This window comes from Adiantum capillus-veneris, chromosome 20 (assembly GCF_014529385.1).
Source record: "Adiantum capillus-veneris isolate H3 chromosome 20, ASM1452938v2, whole genome shotgun sequence".
In the NCBI taxonomy this organism is placed as follows: Eukaryota; Viridiplantae; Streptophyta; class Polypodiopsida; order Polypodiales; family Pteridaceae; genus Adiantum; species Adiantum capillus-veneris.
In genome coordinates this window covers 7,366,234-7,372,479 of record NC_140950.1, presented here as the reverse complement: position 1 = coordinate 7,372,479, position 6,246 = coordinate 7,366,234, and the positions used below count along the sequence as shown (strand labels likewise).

General features: G+C 41.4%; 1 pseudogene; it reads left to right on the top strand.

Annotated features, from left to right (window-relative positions):
* Positions 1-3,064: 3,064 nt before the first annotated feature.
* On the top strand, positions 3,065-3,802 carry LOC147432047 (trans-cinnamate 4-monooxygenase C4H2 pseudogene; annotated as a pseudogene).
* The last annotated feature ends 2,444 nt before the right edge of the window (positions 3,803-6,246 follow it).

Sequence of the window (6,246 nt, the reverse complement as noted above, 5' to 3'; positions counted from 1 at the left end):
ATTGGTGGTTGTTAATTATTTTTATATGTGTGTGCTTGTTTGACTTTGTTAGGGTAAATATGAGTTGTCCGCAATCTATTTTAGCTGCATTGCTTTCGAAACCTCATGATGAAGCTCTCAAAGAGTTGAGTGTATGGAGAGCCAATTATGCTGGGAACAAAAGAATTTTAGGAAATCCTACTAGCATTACTACACATGGGGATCCACCTTGTGCAACTAAATATGATCCAGAGATATATGACCAGGTGTTTAGACCTCCACCTCCCACACATAGAGATGCAGGGAAGCTTTATGGTAGAAATTTTCTTTTGAAGTATCATCCGGATCAATATAGAGTGTTATACTCTAACTATGGGGAGGTGGGAAAATGGTTTGCAAAAGTTGACTCTATTGGTGACCTTCGAAACAATCTTGAACGAAAGAGTCAAGTTATGAGCATCATTGGAGACAACATAGGCAAACTCAAAGACATTGTCATAGATGGAGCTTCTTATCCTTGGAAGGAGGAGGATATTTATTTATGGTGTATCAAGTCTCTTGCCGCTAAGCGCAAGTATACCAAACAAAAGGCCCACCAATCAACGTCTTCCTCGAGTGGATCTACGGTATGGTTATTTAATGCATTAATAAAGATATGTTTTTTGTGTGTTTTATACTTACAAGATATTTTTAATGCAAATATAGGCCATAAATAATGATTTACATGATAAGGATGTTGGGATGCAACATGGAGAATCCAATGACTTGGATAAAGATGATTCTCCTAACAAAATGGTAAGATAGTTAGCATGAATACTTAGTGGCTTATTTGATGCTTTTTTTCATCTACATTTTATTTTCAATAGGTAGAGAATGCTCACGATGACAATGCTTTGGCAAAGCTTACTGACATGGATACTATTGTGGTAATTGAAAACAAGATGGAAAAGGAGGCACCAGCTAATGTGAGTCATTGGTTACTACACACTATTCATCTTGAGCTTCTAAATGTGTGTTCTTAAAGTTAAATTTGTTTATGGTTTATTTATGAAAACTTAGGAAGATGTAGAAGTATATATTCCAGAAATTCCTTGGCAAAATAATGATGAAGAAAATGATGCTTATGAGGTATGTTCAAAAGTACTCTCTCTCTCTCTCTCTATATATATATATATATATTTATATTTCACTTAAATTATGATTATTTTTTATTTAGGAGTATCAAAGATTTATATCAGATGGGAGCTTTGGGGTTGCTTTGGAAGAAAAAAAATCTTATGAGAGTTCACATGGTGTTGATCATAACCATGTAGAGAACAAGGTTTGAGTTTGAAGTTATGTTGTTTGATGCATAAAATACATTTTTTGTATTGCTTGATTATTGTGATTGTTTGGTATATAGAAAATGAAAGATAACACTTCAAGTGAATTTTGCGATTCAAACGTAGATCTGCTCTCTAGAAAAAGTGTGCGAAAAAGAAAGGTATGCTAGTAATATATTTGTGTTGAGTAGCTTGATCGATATTGGATTTTACTTTCTTTTATAAGTTGTTGTGTGTCGTGTTTTTAGGCTACGAGTAAGCTTCAGGAGCTTCTCAAAAAAAAGGAGAAAGCTTCAAAGGTTTCCAATAACAAAAAGAAAAAGGTAAATTTGTTAAGTTAAGCTATATAAATGAAATCTTGGTAACTAGGATTAAAACTATATTGTTTTCATGTTTAGGAACTATCAAGTGGATCTAGAGAAGAGAGTATTATTGATGAAAGCTCTGTTTTAGAAAAAAAGGTGTGCATTTTGTTAGGTGTACTACTTGCACTATACTTTGACTAATACACATAGAGTTTAACTAGATGATGACTGATACTCTTTGTTATTTTTTTTGTAGGCACGAGAGTTATGTGTAAGTGATAAAGAAGCCATTCTAATGAAATGGCTTGGTACTAAGAAGGTTGAAGACATTTATCATCTTGTAAAACCTACTTATGCTGCTCTCAAAAAAACACATTCCTTCTTCAAGAGGAAGGCGGGTGACACCAATTCTTTTACCATGTGTGAGGATTTAGTGACTTGGCTCTTAGTGAAGAGCATAGTTTGTATCAATTTTGATAAGGTAGGAGCTTTGTCACTCAAAGATGTGGAGTTGGCAAATGGAGATTGAGATTTGTATCTTTGAAACTTCTATGTGTTTGAAAGTGACATTATCTTATTGAACTTTCATATTTGGTTACATGTACCTCTCTTGTTAAGTTGATTAAATCATTTCCTGAATCACTTAAAGATTTGACTTAGCATACATTCTACTAGTTTAGATTTTCTATATGTCTACCTAGTTTAAATTTTCTAGGTCATTAACTAGTTTAGATTTACTTGGTGACTTATTAGTTTGGATTTGCTAGATGATTAACTAGTTTGACACACTAAGGTCAAACTAGCAAGTGTGAAGAGTTTCTAGTTAGATCTAGCAACTTAGTTACTATATGGTAGTACCATTTGCCATATAGTAACAAACTTACTAGATTGACCAACTAGAAACTGTCTCGCAGTTGCTAGTTTGCACTTTTACTAGTTGTGTGTATTCAAACTAGTGAATCATCTAGCAAATTTATATTTTTTTCTATATGGTAACATGTCAAAAGCTCCTTGTGTGCATGAGCAGGAGGTGGAAACAAAAGGCTTGAAGCCTTGTAGCGTGGAGTCGAATCCAAGCAGACAATCGAGCAGGAGGTGGAAACAAAAGGCTTGAAGCCTTGTAGCATGGAGTCGAATCCAAGCAGACAATCGAGCGGGAGAATGAGGGTGCCGTGAGCAGCAGAGATTCGAGTGAGAGAGAGAGTGAGCTCGAGCAGTGCTGGGAGAAGGGCGTCAAGAGCAGCAGGAGAGTAAGGGTGCCGGGAGGAAGGCATCCACACACACACACACTTGCGCGCGCGCACACACACACACACACACTCGACAAGCCTCAAATTTTGTGCATCTCGTCAGTTGTGGCAGCTTTCGACAACATAAGCAAAAATCAAATTTTTGGCCTGCTAAGAAAAGGTCTTAGTGTTGGCCTTGTTTAGGCGTCCTTTCACTGATGGCGTCCACATGGACGGCCAAAAGTTTTGCATAGCAAGGGCTGCAAGAGTCAGGACGATGTGAAAGCGTGCGTGTGTGGAAAGGAGCTGCGTGCAGAATTCTGATTGGATAATAGGTTGCATGTAGAATTCTGTCTTAGAGTCCTGTGTGACTCTGTGAGTCTACTGCTCCACGTTGTACTCGACACTGAGAGGGCTACGATTCTACGAATGAGGCACTGAGAGCAAGGTCCGCGATGAGTTGAACACAGTACTAGGCAAAGGGGTACCCCTCACCGAACCCGACGTGCCACGGTTGCCATTTTTGCATGTTGTGGTGAAGGAAACAATGCGCATGCACATGGCAATCCCTCTACTGGTGCCACATATGAACTTGCATCAGGCAAAGCTTGGAGGGTACGACATCCCAACAAAGAGCAAGATCCTGGTGAATGCATGGTATCTGGCCAACAATCCAGAATGGTGGGAGAAGCCAGAGGTGTTCAATCCATAGCGATTTCTTGGGGCCGAGAAGATCGAAGCCAATGGGAATGACTTCAGATTTTTGCCGTTTGGAGTTGGGAGAAGAAGCTACCCGGGAATTATTCTAGCAATTCCCATCGTTTCCCTTGTGCGTGGGTGCCTTGTACAGTCGTTTGAGCTCCTTCCTCCCCCGGGGCAAAGCAAGGTGGATATAACGGGCAAAGGAGGGCAATTTAGCTTGCACATTGGTAAGCATTCGGTTGTAGTATGCAAACCCATGAGTTGATCGTTTGAGAAAGCTCCTTGTCAACAGATGCCTGAATTTTGTAGCTAAATAACTCCATAATTACAGCTTGAATTTCATTAAAACATTTGCACCATTGATTATGCAATGTAGCCTGAGGCACTGAGAGGGCTACGATTCTACAAATGAAGGAATTGCTTGGGTATGGGTAGAGAGAATAAATTAAATGCGAGGAGGCTTTTGTCGGGAAGAGATAGTAGCGGGCAACTAGCTCCACATGCATGACAGAAAGGGCGGCAAGAGGGACAAAGCAACAGGTAACCGGTAATAAGCAGATGAAAGGCCCCAATAGGTCTTGTCTAGACCTCGTGTGGATGCTCCTACCCACTGTTGTCCTGCGAGTTCTCACCCTCCGCACCTGTGTATCTTAATCTCCTCCTGCAGGCCCTCGTGATTCCTCACCTTGTTTTAAAAAACTTTTGCTTACACCCCCTTGTGTGCAAGGGTTCAATCCCACCAAACTCTCCGACCCCGCTCTTGGACACCCCGAGCTTGAGAGTGGGAGTGAGAGAGAGAGATTCTCACCATGTGAGAGCGAGCTTGAGAAAGCATCTGAGAGAGAGAGAGAGAGAGAGAGAGAGAGAGAGAGAGAGAGAGAGAGAGAGAGAGAGAGAGAGAGAGAGAGAGAGAGAGAGAGAGAGAGAGAGAGAGAGAGAGAGCCCTCGACACTCTCTGAACATCCACCATGTGTGAGAGAGTTTGAGAGAAAGCTTCTAGAGAGAGAGAGAGAGAGAGAGAGAGAGAGAGAATGAGTGTGTGAGAGAGAGAGAGCATGGGTTTTTTGACCTTATCACCTTGGCACCAGAGACCTTCATCAGGCGGCAGAAGGCGACATCGACGACTTGCCGCTCCGCACCGGCACATCGATTCGATACGATTCTTGCGCTTCGACATCGGCTCAACATCACCTCTCATTGCGGAGGATTTTTGACATCCGACCCCGACACCAGCGTTCCCCCAGATGGTTGTGCTTGCCATATGCACGGGTGAGGTGTCTCTACCACAGAGGAGTGACACCCGACATCCACATCGAGCGCATCAATTGTGCTCTACGGCACCCTTTCGACTCCGAGCACCTTTGGCGGCTATTCGACTAGGATATTTCTGCCTGGCGGTGGTAATCGGCACGTACTGACACCGACAGGTCGGTTACAGGTCACAGGGGGCTTTTGAGCATGTTCACACATAATTTCTCTAGGTTTCCAAACACTTATAGACACAGTACTTTCACAGGCAATTTGACAGTCATTTCAACAATAGTTTCTCTGCAGACAGATACGTTGACGGATGCAATTTTTTGTTTGAGAACACCTAGTGCTACTGAGCTCTTTTGAGAGCAAATATCCTCGCAAGGATCACTTTTATTGCATGCAGTAGTTCTTGGTGCCTGTTTCAGTGCAGTCACTCATGTACGTTGAGTTGCGGACACTGCCTATTGTACTACGTGTGGAGCCATTTTTGGATATTTTGACAGTTTTTCTCGGCCGTTTCTGAGACTCAGACCAGAAGAGCCCTTTTTGAGACTATGGTTAGTCCTTTTGTGTCTGCATTAGCCTCTGGAGGGTCGATAGCGTGAGGTTTTCTTTGAGCTAGGGTATTCTCGAATGTTGAGATACCTTCGGTGATACAGGTAGTTGGAGTTCCCCTTTACAGTACCCTCGCCATATGACATGTATCTGGATATTTTTTTTGCTTTTGACGTCGACTTGGTGGTCACACAACAATGGTCTTGCACAGTAGATGCCCATTGGTTTTTCTTTAGCAGTTTACGCGTTTTTGAGTTGAGTTTTGACTCCTCATACAAAGGAGACTCTGCCGAATTTTTCTCGTGAGTCCGTTCTATCCGTTCTTCGCACTTTTAGCTGTTCTTACACAGTGATTGTACTACAGTTTGGTTTTGTTTTCGCTTCTATTCTAGGGGAAACTCTGTTGGAACTGTCCCAAGCTTGCAATTCACCATAAATTTTTTGCTACATTCTCTTAATCATGGCTGCAAGTAGTGATTCCGAAAGGGAAAAGTACTACATCAAAAAGTTTGATGGCTCAAACTTTGTCAGTTGGCGGCAGCGTATGCAAGATGTTTTGATCAACAAAGGCTTGATAGCATCCTTGTGTGCAAGAAGAGAGAATGCGTACGCTAATGATGAGTGGGATGACTTGAATGAGCATGCTATGACGACCATTCGCCCGCACCTTGGTGAATCCATTTACTTTACCATAATGGATAAGACCAATGCCAAATATTTGTGGGATGCTTTATGTCATGCTTGGGATGGCAACAATGCATTGAACAAGGTTTTCTTGATGAAGAAATTGATGCGCATGAACATGAAAGAAGGAAATAATGTTAGTCCTCACTTGAACGAGTTCAACAACGTGTTTTTGCAACTTACTTCAAAAGGTCTCAATTTCAATGATGAGATGAA